General features: G+C 35.2%; 1 protein-coding gene across 2 annotated transcripts in view; it reads right to left on the bottom strand.

Moving 5' to 3' along the window:
- The window catches only part of GPR141 (G protein-coupled receptor 141), a 35,706-nt gene extending 27,778 nt beyond the window's left edge, over positions 1–7,928 (bottom strand). For both annotated transcript variants that reach the window (XM_004677149.2, XM_012720808.1), the window contains exon 1: positions 7,849–7,928. The gene's annotated coding sequence lies outside the window, so the exon portion shown is untranslated. The remainder of the gene's footprint in view (positions 1–7,848) is intronic.
- Between the last annotated feature and the right edge of the window lie 6,787 nt (positions 7,929–14,715).

Here is a 14,715-nt window from a genome sequence, read left to right as displayed (position 1 = left end):
TTCTATTTTCCTTTCTTCGTGACCAGTCTTTTTGTAAGGCCTTTAGTCAGTCAATATGATTTATATTTTTAAAATGCTACAAAATTCAGTGTCACTGCTTGCAGAAAAGCAATGGCATGGAGAACAAGTAACATGAGCATTGATGTCTAATGGGGTTTTCTTTTTTCTGTAGCTGTTTTTTTCATGGTGCCCACAGTTAGACCTCTCACTCCATCTGAGTAAGAACATTCAGCTGAGTCTCTGCAGAGGCAGCATTTTACTCAGTTCACTGAGATTCTCCTTATAGATTCTTTTTGCCATTCATTTGAAAACTCTTTAGTTCTGCCAGAAAAGTTAAAAATCACTGTAAGGGAAAAATATTCTCACTTCTCATGATATAGAAATTATTTTGTAAGGGTTTACCCTTTAGGATTCTGGAATCTGGATGAATGCATTTGCTAACATTTTATGTTCAGAGCTACTGTCAAAACTGAGCACCTTTGAGCTCTCAATTTTGGAAGTTAACCTATCCCATATCAGGGATTCTCAATCTGTTGGTAGATTCACACCAGTTTCCACTTTGCTTCTCCTATATCCTTTGGCTCAGGGATTAGAATTAGATGCCCTCAAAATAAAGGACATGTGTGACAATCTGAAAGAAAAACTCAAGAGAAGTCACTGTTTTTCCTATGTCAACAGCAAGCAAACAAGGGTGCTTGGGGAGCATAGAAAGCCATTCTGGCAGAGGATGTCAGGCTTTGAGTTGCCATACATAGCAGACGTTGAAGTTTTAAAGAGGCAGTTTGCTACAATTCCTGTAGTTGCTGATACCCAGGAAAAACCCAAGCAGTTTTTTCTAATCCTTCCTTTCTTAGTCTTTCAAGTGTGCTGCAGATTCTGATCCTCAATATTAAATCCCTTGCTGTTTGGGATCAACAATAATCTAGGTGATATATCAGTTCCTGATGCGTGGCAGGTAGAATAGCCTGGCAAGCTTTTGAAAACAACTGATTCATAGCTCCCACTTGCTGGTGGTGGCCCAGAGGTCCACATATTTTAAATGCTGTCCAAATATAGCCAATGAGCATCCAAAGATGAAAATGACACTCTCAATTTCAAATTTGAATTTCCAGCCTCAGACTTTGGTTTCTTTTCTGACATCTCATAGTGATTTCTATTAGATTTATCAAGTGAGATAACTCACTCTGTCCCTTCCCTCAACTTGTCTTCTTAACATATTGAGGAGAGGCCAGTGCAAGAAATTTTCAAAATGGCATATGTATTTTTGGTATCTAACAGAATATACTTGGCATAAGCAAACACAATACAGATGTAAATATATAAAGAAATGAAAGAATATGCCAACATTTGATGACTAAAACAATGAAACAGGTTGTTTGAAAAAAACTAAGCCCATACTTTTGAACATGAAAATATACCAACAGAGTACAAGTTTAAATTAGACAAAGAAAATAAAAATTGGTGAGTGTAAAATAGATTTGAAAAAACTATTCAGAAAGCAGCATAGAAAGAAAAATAGTAAGAGCAAACACACTTTCTTAGCAGCTTGCACTTAAACCATCTGTAATCCTCATAATAGTCCAGTGTAAGTTACAATGAAAAAGAAGTTAAAGATGAAGTTAAACAATCTATTTAGATTTTTGTATGAAGTAGTAGTAATTTCTATGGGTAAAATATGTAACAATACTAAAATACTAGGCAAAAATATAATATAACTTTGGAAGAAGTCTCTGCCAATCTGTTTTAAAATAATTGTAATTTTTTGGGAAGGAAGTAAGATTTTAAAAACTCCAGGGGTTTAAAATTAATATGGGAGTTTGCTTTTCTTTGAAAACACTAAAATTAATATGGGAGTTTGTTTTTCTTTGAAAACACTAAAAGAACAAAATGGAATATTAGAGAGGAAAATAATAGAAAGAAAAAAATGTAAATGAAGAAAAAAACAAATTGAAATAATTCAATAGAAAAAATAAACATGGAAGGCAGGAATGGATGTGTATCAATCATTATTACAAAATTGACTTTAAACATTGTGTAACAAATGCTGTTGTGAAAATTGATAAAGTCTATTTTTAGGAAAAAGGGAACAACACTGATTCTTCCAAAAAGGTTAGAGGACAAATTGGAGGAAGTTGAAGGAAGAAACGAAACAGCTGGCAATGCTGGATGAACATTTCTAGCCCTAGCTTTTCTACTCTTCTAAAGTAAATGATATTGCTTAGTGAACTTCATCTAGAGAGGTATGTAGAAGTGGAGCATCCAGTCTCATGAATACATTAATTATATGCCTGAGACTTTTTAAATTAACTTGTATGAAAAAATCATTGTGTGATATTCAATATTAAATATAAACTATTTACAAATACACACATATCAAGACTCATATACACTTGTATTTTTTCTGTACTTTTGGAGACTGCACAATTGGAAGATCTAATAGAAAATTCCTTTTAACCAAGAGCATATGCTTGGAAAAGTTAATATGAGAACTTTCCCAGCATAAACCTCAAAGCATCTCTTCACCCCAATTAACAAATGGAGATATTCTGACATGGAATGGTGGGTGGCCTTAGTTTCAGCTGGGACACATTCTTGTTGAAAGAAGAGTCTATAGAAAGTAATTAGGTGCTGAGTCTGAACATATAAAATCTGACTATGCTGTTGTCTGAATTCCAATTTTTACACTGTCCCAAATCTGGATTTTAAAAAATCCAAACTGTAACAAAATAGACTTTGTACTAAGTTTATTTTGATTCTGTAGCTATTTCTTTGATGATTCAACCAGCAATCAAAATGACCCCCAGCCATCATTTCAATAACACCGTAAAATTGAGCTAGAAATTGCAGTGAGAAGAATGTGAGACTTACCACCATCTCTAATGCAATCTGGATAAATGAGGATAAGTTATTCCACCTTTCTGAGTTTCATTCTAGCTAACAAGAAATATATTTTAGGGAATGGTGAAAGGAAGCACAGAATGACTGTCAGACAGGCCCTTGACCTCTCAAACTCTAGTTACCATAGTATGAGACCAGAGAATTAATGATATGAGGGCCCATCCTGATTCTCTGTTGTACTCAGAAACTGATAGTTGAATTTCAAATAAATAAGTGCCTGAAAAGTAAAATATCAAAAAATCTCCCTGCCTGAAAAGTAAAATACCAAAAAATCTCCCTGCCTGAAAAGTAAAATATCAAAAAATCTCCCTGCTGAAAATCTCCAATTCAAAGTCTTTGAATTGGTCTGTTTCAGATCTTTCTTATGAAGAAAAGTTGACACTAAACTCTCACATTCTCTTAGTAGTAAGATGAGGATTATTATACCTATGTCATCATTATTATCCATAAAACTGTAGACAAATACAAATTTTCATAGTGAATTATGGTCTTTGTGTTTGTTTTGTATGGATAAATTATCTTTCCAAGTATATTACTATGTTCTGAAAAGATGAGTTCATAAATATCTTCCAATATTTCTTCATATCCATCCTACACCTAAGGCAATTCTGATGAATCACTTAAGTGTCACTGTATCAAGCAACAGAGAGAGGGAAGCCAATTCATCTGTCAGTGTAGTGAGATTCTAGGTTGTGTTCACTGTACTAGGTCACATGGGCAAATGCCCCATAGAAAGAAATGAAGTGATGATATTCTAGGCACACATCACAATATTCCAAAGATAAGGATGTGGAATAGGCATTTGGGAAAATAATGAAATGTGTTTTATGATTGATGCAGGGGCAATAGGTTAGAGAACAGGGGGAGATAATCATGAAAAGTATAGTCAGAATTGATGGCAGTTATTCTGTTCATGTTATTCCAAGAATATAACTAACAATTATTATTTACACAAAAGGATCCCCCTTCCATGAAAGACTTACATGGTTAAATTTATAGAGAAAAAAATGTCCAACTGCTGTTATCTGGGCGTGAAAAGAGGAAGGAACAAGGAGATACTCTTTAGGGGTACAGAGTTTCAGTTTAGGGTGATGAAAAATTTCTGGGAATGGATGATGGCCATAGTTGCATTGTAATAAAAATATACTTACTGCCACTGAACAGTATACTTAAAGATCCTTAAAATAGTAAATTATTGTTATGCATATTTTGCTACAATTAAAAAAAAACAAAGAAAAAGAAACTAACAGAGAATTTGTCTTTAGAACAATTGAATTATGTCAATTTGTTTCTGAGTCAAGAAAGGATAATTTTATGTTTGCACATTTAGTAGCATGAATGCCACTGTGAATATTGACAATGCTTCCAACTTAATTGGACCACATTTCTGTTCAATTGGGCTTACCCTTCAGAGGTGACTACCTTTTCATTGCAATTGTAGAGGTAATTGTGACAGAGATCAAATCATAAAATCCACAAAATAATTTTATCTGGTCGTTTAATAAAATTTTGTCAGATTCAAAAGAGAGGTACAGAGGTCAGCAGTCAAAATGAGGGTAACTGCTCACTTATATGTATAGATTATATGACTTGGGGTCTTTTGGAATCTCCAAAATCCTTGAGGAGAGGACTGTTTCCTTTATCATTGAGACCTTAGATCATGGAACATAATTGTGTTATATATTTGAGATTTCACTTATGAAGTTGTCTGGGACTAATCCCAACCCTTAAGGAGATTCCAGGAATATGTCACCAGTGCAACTGCTACAGGGTTAAATGAATGGTGCTATTTAATACAGAGTGAGACTGTACAGGCACTTATATCCAAAGGCAATAGTACTCACTATCTCCTTAACAGTTTTTGAGGCATGAAGAGAGAGGAGGAAGTACATAAGGATGTACTTCTTATGTATAAAATGTTTTAGGCATAACAATAGATATACACAATCCATGTTGTAAAAATTATAATATTTCTTACAATTTTAGACCTTAAGATTTAAATTTCCCTGTAGGAGGGCCTTGGCCATTGCCCAGCACTTTAAGACTCAATTTCTCTTTCATGATATAAAGTTATTCCTGGAGAGAGGAGGAAAGTACATTTGAATAGCAAGTCGTTCCCTTTCCCATATGGCTGTGGGGAATCCCCAGCAAATAATGCTCAGATTTCAGATAATCAACTGACCAGGTAATGGAGATTAGGGTGAGTATTTTTTATCAGGGGGTAAAGTAGTGCTCTAGATTCTATTAGATCTGCCTTTTGCAATATTTGAGAAAAGTTAACTTTTGCACAGTGCTCTAGTTGGTACCTTCTACTTTGTGTCATGGCAGAAAAAGCTTAGATGATGCTATTCATTAAAATAACTTATTTCTCCACTTACCCTATCTGAAAGAATTAGTTACTGCCACTTCTGTGACAAGTAAGTCTCTTTCCCATGTAAATTAATTTAAAAGAAGTCACTTAAAAAAACAAACAAAAAAACTGACTTACTCCCCAGGAAATGCAATCGTTTGCTCACCAAGTATTTTGTAATTATAATTATGTCCAAACTTGAAAAGGGAAGTAATCCTTAGACTTAATCTAAAAACACTTGCTTTTAGATTATTTTGGATTTAAGCCTTTACTATGGCCCAAAATATCAGCATTTTAATATCTTCATTCATTCAGTTGCTCATTCATTCATTTGTTCCTTAAAGTACCAATTCTAAAGAAGTTGAGTACAAATATGTTCCAAACACTATGCCAGAACACAGATAGAAAAGGCAAAGTTCTGTCCTTCAGGCAATCATATTTTTAGGAATGACACTGCTTATATGAAATTTGATTTTGAGTGTCATGAATACTACTATTGTCATATACAAAATGGAACAGAAAGAACATTTGATAAATAATCCAATATAACACAGACTAGCTTTGAGGAGATTTTGCAAAGCAATACCTCAGAAATATTCTGTGATTGATATGAATTTTAAATTGACTACTTTGAAATATTTGTTTGCATTTATTGTGATTTCTTTAAAATAGTTTGACATATTATTTTAGTCATAATGTGCTTATTCCTTATAGTGCTTGACCAGAAACTTAAATATAGTAGACATCCAAAAAACATCTGGTATGTTTATGGAGATTTATGTTTGGATACATTTTTAGAAACTAGCTTGTCTGGGTTTTAGATCACAATGAAAATCTGAAAAAACTATAGATGCTTGTCATCATTAAAAATCATATATTTCGGCCCTCCCTGGTGGCAAAGCGGGTTAAAGCACAGCACTAAGAAGCTTAAGTTCACTTCCGCATGAGTTCAATCCCCGCCTGCCCTGGAGGAGATCCACATGGCGGCAGACCTCTCCTGACCGGCCCGCTGCTCCCCTCAGCAGTGTACTTCATCAATCTGCCTGTTCTGCTCCCCACTCTGTCCCTGGTGAATTCTCTCACCCTCTGCATCTCTGGTCTGTACCCCAGTTCTGTATGAATAAATAAATAAATATTTTTAAAAAATCATACATTTCTTTGCATTCAGTTTTTGTGTGTACAAGTTTAGGTGATTGATATATCATCTTAAGTATCATTGACAAACTTCTTAAGAGTCACATGACTGTGAAGTCCCTGGATACCACATCAGAATATGTCTGATGTATTCTACATATTATATTTTATAATTGCTGAACATCTTTGCCTAGCACAGGCATTGGCAAAGAAGTTCCCTAAGTCAAATCAAGTTCACTTCTCCTTTTAATTCAGCTTGTGTACTACAAATGGTTTGATGATTTCTAAATTGTTACATTTTAGATAAGTATGTAAATCCTTGTGTGTTGTCAATTTTGCCCTTTGTCCTTCAAAACCTTTTACCTATTAACTATCTCATCCTTTATAGAAAAATTTCAGTCCTTGGCCTACAATGTCATTAGAAAATATTGTTCAAATCAGTCAAAAGCAAAACAGACTCAGTCTGATCCTAGTCAATTACTAGGAGATAGAGGACTCAAATTCATGTCACTTGATTCTTCACCCATTGGTTTTCTAATTACTTTTATTGACCAATTATAAAGTTGGTCAAAGTACTGAATGTTTGATTGGTATAAAGCTACTAAACCACAATATAAAGAGTTGTTAGTCTGGAGTACTTTAATAAATCATTTTTTTTGTAGAAAGTTGAAATCCAGAGAATTAAGTGAGCCATTCAAAAGCATATTATGTATCTTTTAAAGAAGCAAGATTAAACTAAAACTCATGTTGTGTACTTCTGACTTACATTTTCTTTACTTCGTATTATATACATTCTACATATTTAAAACACAACATTCTTGTAAAAAAAAGTAAATAAATAATGGCATAGAGGGATTATTTGAACATATGTTTGTCTTAATAGTTACATGATCTTTAAAATTGTTTTCAGATACTTCCTGCCACATGGTCAAAACAGAATGAGAGGGATTACAATAATCATTATGACCCGTTATTTGGAATATGTGTACATCTCTTAAAAATGTCAAAGTACCTAATTTCTATTGACTGGTTTCTTCTTTACATAATGCTATGAGAATGGTTACAAACTACATATGACAATCTTACTAACCAAATTACAAATAAAACATTTTTTAAAAGACAGACATTTGGATAATACGTAAATGCAACACTGAGCCCCTCACAAAAGATACCAACCATGTTCTCAGCTATATATTTTTTTCCTTTTGACACATTCTAAAAACATTTTTTTTTTTGTCCATATTTAGCCACCAATATAAACTAGGTTTTGCCATCAAAGTAGTGTGTCCTACACAGGAAGAATTAAACAATTTTTTCATAGTAGAGTTGTGATCAGAGTAAATAAGCTTGTCTTTACAGCAACGGCATTTAAAGATATTCAAACTATACAGGAAAATTCATCAAGCTATCGTTTTTTGTCTTACTTAACATTCATGTCTCCTCAACCCCAAGTTTTCTGCACTTACCTTAAAAAGCCAGATTTTCAGGATGAGGTGCAAAAATGGGCCAGCTGTCTGACTTCCAAACAGGATTTTCTAATAGTAAGTTGTTTTGGTAGTTCCATGATCTGCATGCATTTACCAGGCCTAGCTGGTTCACTAAGCAAAGGAAACAAAAGTGTTTTAGGTTCCTCAGGATGTCAACAGCAACCACAAAACCTCAAAACCATTTCAAATACATTAGCACTGAAACAACCAATCTCTTAAAGATGAATAGTCCACTTTGCAAAATTCCAGTAAGACCAATTGTCAAGAAATATATATATTGAGGTTTTATGACTGCTATTAGTCTAAAGTAGTCACTTAAAAGAAACAAATCATTCAAGATGAATTTTGTAGAGAATAAAGGGGAAATTCTATGTGAGTATTAAAAATAATGGGGGAATAAGGTCAGTAGAAAGAAGGGGTTGGAAGGTGATATTAACAAAAATAAAAAAGAAGATAAATTTTCCGATGTTTGGGGCAACTGGCTACATATATAGCACTTCATTTTGGTGTGGAAATTTACTGAATTTTTCTGTGCTGCTTTAAGGTCTTAGAGCTACTACTTTTATGATGCATTTTGTTGCTTAGCACTATCATTTATATTTAACACTGACTAGGATATGAAACTCTAAGTTGCTAATTAGCGTTAAGAGAGAAGCTTTTTAAAATCAGAGTTTGTATTAGATTAGCAGGGGAGGGGAATATATTTATCTACACTCTCACTTTACCCTACCTTCAAAAAACACTGCACACAGCTGTAGAGATATACTGTGAATACCAAAATAAAAAGTTCCTCAAGCAATTCTAACTCACCATCTCTTTGTGCCACACTATTTTATAAATACTACAGTTATATTACAATTCACATAGTAATGTATAGAGAAGTGAGTTAGAAATGCTAAAAATTGAGCCCTCCCTGGTGGCTCATGGGTTTAGGATCAGCACTAAGAAGCTAAAGCCACTACAGCATGAGTTCGATCCCTGCCCCGGAGGTGACCACATGGTGTGGCAGACCTCTCCTGACCGGCCTGCTGTTCCCCTCAGCAGTGTACTTCATTGATCTGCCTGTTCTGCTCCCCACTCTGTCTTTGGTGAATCCTCTCATCGCCCTTGCACCTCTGGCCTGTACCCTAGTTCTGTATGTCTAAATAAATAAATAAATCTTTTTAAAAAGTGCTAAAAATTGTAGCAATACAGAACAGTGGGAAATAATCTTTTCAATAAATGGAACTGGACAATTAAATATTCAAATGGCAGAAACATTAATCTTGATTCTACACATTCCTACTATCCATAAAAATAATTTCCATATATAGTATTTATCTAAATGCAAAAGATAATTAAATCTTCTACCAGATAACAGGCAATGTCTTAAAGTCCCTGGAACACAGCAAGGTTTTTAATATATAAAACCCAGTATGTGGACAAGTTGAGGTCCTCCCTTGTGGCACAAAGGGTGAAAGTACAGCACTATGAAACTATCCACAGCCACTGCAGCACAAGTTTGATTCCTGGCCAGGATGGTGACCCACATGGTGTGGCAGACCTTTCCTGACCCACCCTCTGCTCCCCTCAGTAGTATATTTCAGTCAATCTGTCAATTCTGCTCCCTACTCTGTCTCTGGTGAATCCTCTCACTCTCCCCATGCCTCTGGCTTGTACCCCAGTTTTGTATGCATAAGTAAACACATCTTTAAAAAAATACTGACAAGTTGAACTACATTAAAGTAAGATATTTTGGCTAATGGAGATATTGTAAGAGAGTAAAGGGTCAAATCATGGATTTGTACTTCATCTAATTGAAAAAGCAGTTGTATTAAATATGTAATAAATAAGACAGTACTAAAATAACTTTAGTACTAGTATACACAAAAATACATGAGCAGACAATTTGCAAAAAGTTCACAATGAACACATGAAACGTTAATCATATTGAGAGTGATGTGGGGGACGCAAATAAAAATTATAAGGGGATAGCAGACTGTAAACAAGACAGCTGAAATTAGAAAGATTCACAATATCAAGTATTGCAGAGGATGTGGAATGGAAAAGTAAGAAAATTAGTACCTTTACTTCTAAAGCTGAACATACACATATCTCATGAACCAGCAATGTGTGTGTACCAAGAAAGTTATAAGAATGCTCACATTAGCAATATGTATAATTGCTTAAATCTGCGAACATCCTAAATGCCAATCAAAAATAAAGTGTACTATAAAAAAGTATCATGTTTAGATGGACTATAAAAAAGGTGGCACATTTGGGTGCTCTTAGGATAAAAATGAATGAAGCAGTTATGCTACATACAAAGCATGGTTGAAGTTCACAAACAGTATTAGTTAAAAAAAGAAGCCAGACACACAAAAAAAGTAATGTGTGAGTATATTTATAGAAAGGTTAAAAACTGGCAAAACTGATTTATGATAACATAAGGGAGGATATCTGCACTTTTTTTTTTTTAACCTGGATGGTGATTTCTCATGTGTTTACTTTGTGGTAACTCACTTAATTGTACTCTTAGAATTTGTGCATTTTTCTGTCTATACATTATACTGAAAAAATAAAATTGTGTTCTTAGATGTGACTGACCCTGAAAATCCAGTGTTCTCAGTGACTTAACACTATTTTCACAGTTCTGCTAAATGTAGTTCATTCAACATTCCCTTTTCTCCCAGCAGTTTCAGACAGAATGTCCTCCTTTCCAAAATTACATATATATTACTGTTCATTTCCCTGGTTCTGATGCTAACATATCCTTGAAACATGTTTAGCCAGTGCTTCATCCCCACTAAAATAAGAGCCAGAACAATTAGCTCCAAGTCCATATTTAGAGCTCATTTGGAACACATTTGCATATGGCATTTGTGAGCTTCCAGTTCTCACCTACTAAATCAATATGCAAAGTAAACTCTGCAGATCTTCTAAATTATCTTAATCACAAAAAAGTAATGATTTCCATTATTGGGATCCTCAGTCAAAAAGATGGTGATGATGATGACTTGTCAAATATTTAAAGAAGAAAGCAGAGGGTCTGCGTTGAAGTAAGATGTGCACTGGTACTGGTAACATCCTCCCAAGGACCCATCCAAGTCTCCATTTGCTCATCTTCTGACAGCTGACATTTAAAGTTACTTATTATTTACAAATTGCAATTTCTCCCTATAACATTTACCCACTTTTTCAATCCTCAGCTCCCTCCCCCCAACAAAGTTATAAAGATTAAATCAAAAGCTTAATTTCTTTTCTACACTACAACCCTTGAAAGTATGACTTTTTTCTTGTTGGATCTGAGTCTTGTGATATAGTAAAGTAATCCTCATCTGTTGTGTATTCTAGTTCCTCCACTTACCTGGCAATTTACCTTCACTAACCTTCAATTTACTAACTTTCTTCCTCCTAAGTGTACTAAGGGTAGCCTTACTCCACAAGGGTACCAAAAGTCTTCAATGTTCTCTGAACTGGAAAACAATGTCTCTGTTATGTGGATCTCCTTTACAAGATGCCTGCAGGCACATCTGCCACCATCCTGAGTTTTCAGATCCAGCTTTTTAAGACAAGATCCTAAATCTTGTCATGATATCTTCATTCAACATATTCAAGAAAATAATTGAAGTTTGAGGACTCCACCAGCCACCTGAAATTACCCATTTGGGCACCAGTGTGTTCACGAGTGTCTTTTAGATACACTTACTCTAAATATCAACCCCCTGTGTTTCCCTTTCAATATGGCCTTGCAAATGCCTGAGTGAAAATCACACAGTTCTATATCTAAAGGATATTGTTTATCTTCATTTTAGTAAGCTTTTCAAGATAGCCTTATCACAAATTAACTTTTCAGTCTCATGAATTAAGATGTGGATTCGGCATTCATAGTACAACACAAGGATTTGGAAGTTCTTTTGCATTCAAGATCTCTATTTTCTCTGGTAAACTGGGAAATTTGTAGATTTTGTCTCACTTTTCTAGTTAAGACAATGGATTAATGGTCTATGGCTGTACTACTTTTTTTTATGATTCGTGTGACCTTTGTCTGAAGCATCACTTTCCTTTTAAGGTATTCCAATGAATTTCATACACTATACATAGAGTGATTTCGAACAAAGATCATCAAATATCCCCACCAGTTCAGAGGTTCAAGGTTCTTATCATTTAATGCATACAGACACTTATATATTTACTTATATATATGTATATATATTTAAAATTTTTTTCTCATCTTAAAAGAAATGTCATTAGACAAAAAAAAAATCTTGAAAGTTGGTTGTAGATCTGTGGTATCCAGAGAGGTTGAAGCAGGGATGGAAACAGGAGGTGGAAAAGCACATTGAACTATGAGTAAGGCTACTAGAAGGGGAAGGTGGTGGGGTGGGAACAAAGCCGAGAAGGTGTTTTCATGGAGTATCATTGGTGTTTTGGTGGTGGGTGTGGAGAAATAACAGACAATCATAGAGTTGTAAACATATACCCCTAAGATATACACTGTTATAAATCAAATTGCCTCAATAAATATAACTTTAAAAATATAAACATGGCCTTCCCTGGTGGCACAGTGGGTTAAAGCACAGCACTGAGAATCTAAAGCCTCTTCCGCATGAGTTCGATTCCCGCCTGCCCCGGAGGTGACCACATGGTGTGGCAGACCTCTCCTGACCCGCCCGCTGCTCCCCTCAGCAGTGTACTTCATTGATCTAGCTGTTCTGTTTCCCACTCTGTCTCTGGTGAAGTCTCTCACCGCCCCTGAGCCTCTGGCCTACACCCCAGTTCTGTATGCACAAATAAACAAATCTTTTAAAAATATATATATATAAACACATCAACTTATTTAAAAATTAATTTAATTTAAAATGTCACTAATGGGATGGTGGTAACAATGATGATAATGATAATGTTCTGATACACAGATTTTGACTTCCTATACTCAGAAAAATAACACAAAACACATTTTTTTTTTACAAAAAGATTTACTTATTTGTACATACAGAACTGGGGTACAGGCCAGAGGCTCAGGGGCAGTGAGAGGCTTCACCAGAGACAGAGTGGGGAACAGAACAGGTAGATCAATGAAATACACTGCTGAGGGGAGCAGCGAGCGGGTCAGGAGAGGTCTGCCACACCATGTGGTCACCTCCGGGGCAGGCGGGAATTGAACTCATGCGGAAGAGGCTTTAGCTTCTCAGTGCTGTGCTTTAACCCGCTGTGCCACCAGGGAGGGCCCTCAAAGCACATTTTTTTTAATGCTCTTTGTTTGCTTAGTGGATGCATAGATAGATGAATGTATGGATGGATGATGAATACTTGGTAAAAAAGTTATTTTTATGTAACCCCCACAACATTTCTAGAGAACAAAATCATTTAGCTCAGCTTATAATTGGGAAAGCAAACTCAGAAAGCTATAAAAACCTACTAAAGACTGCTGTTAGCAAATACTGATACTGCCTGGTATTATGTTTAGTCAGAGGTGTTTTATATTTGTATTAGTTGTCATACTTTTAATACTTACTTTTCCCTTCAGTGAGTATGTTCTTTACACTATCTTTCATAGTCTTTGGGTAACCCTGTAAGATAGTGCTGTTACTCTGTTACTGTGTTCTTTAGTGTCATGCCCAAAGTGTCCTACATGGCAAGATAAGTGGGAGGTGTGAAATATTATCTTCTCATTTAATCACAATTCTGCCCCCCTGGTTAACTCAGGAAGTAGTGCATATTTAGAACTCTTGGTTCTGCTTTCCTGGAAACAGTGTTCCCCACCCCCCAAATTTAAATCTGTAGATCTCCTCAGTTCCTCATCATTATATAGTTTATATAGTCATCTGGATCATTAAACTGTCATCATTAATTTGAATTTATTTGCCATTAACGATGAGTATCAGGACAGAACCACAGGATTTAAAAATTATATATTTGTTTTCTCTTACACATCATCTCTGATAATTAAATATCTAGTTAAATAGTAGTGTATTTCAAAGATACACCACCTTAGAACAGTAAGAAGGGCACATATTAAAAAACAACAATAACTGCCCTCCCTGGTGGTGCAGCGGGTTAAAGCACTGCACTGAGAAGCTAAAGCCACTTCCGCATGAGTTCAATTCCCGCCTGCCCCGGAGGTGACCACATGGCATGGCAGACCTCTCCTGACCCCCCCGCTGCTCCCCTCAGCAGTGTGCTTCATAGATCTGCCTGCTCTGCTCCCCACTCTGTCTCTGTGAAGCCTCTCACCGCCCCTGAGCCTCTGGTCTGTACCCCAGTTCTGTATGTACAAATAAATAAATCTTTAAAACAACAACAAATGTTGGCAAGGATGTGGAGTAAAGGAACTCTCCTTACTTATGATGGGAATACAAACTGGCCCAACCACTGTGGAAAGCTATGTGGAGGTTCCTCAAACTACTAAAAAAGATAGCATGTGACCCAGCAATTCCATTCCTAGGATATACCCAAAAGACACACAAGACCATTAATTCAAAAGGGTACTTACACCCCTATGTTTATTGCAGTCTTATTTAAAATAGGTAAGATATGGAAAAAACTGAAGTGTCCCCAAACTGTTTATTGCATCCAGAAGATGCGGTATATACATACAATGGAATACTATTCCATAATCAAAAAATACTATCTGAAAGCCATTGATAATATATTGATCTGAATGGCAGAATATATTTAAAATTATTATTGATGCCATTAGATGAACACAACTTACAGTTGTCCCTGCTTGTAATAAAAGCACAAGTATTTTTAATTTTTTTAATATTCAAGAAATATCAAGAAAATATAACAATAATAATTAATTAATAAACAAAATTAACAGGTGACTATAAATCAGAGACATTCAGCAAGGGAGAGTTTCAA

The sequence above is a fragment of the Condylura cristata genome, unplaced genomic scaffold (assembly GCF_000260355.1).
Source record: "Condylura cristata isolate star-nosed mole 26May11 unplaced genomic scaffold, ConCri1.0 scaffold00005, whole genome shotgun sequence".
NCBI lineage: Eukaryota > Metazoa > Chordata > Mammalia > Eulipotyphla > Talpidae > Condylura > Condylura cristata.
This window is presented reverse-complemented; position numbering and strand designations above follow the sequence as displayed.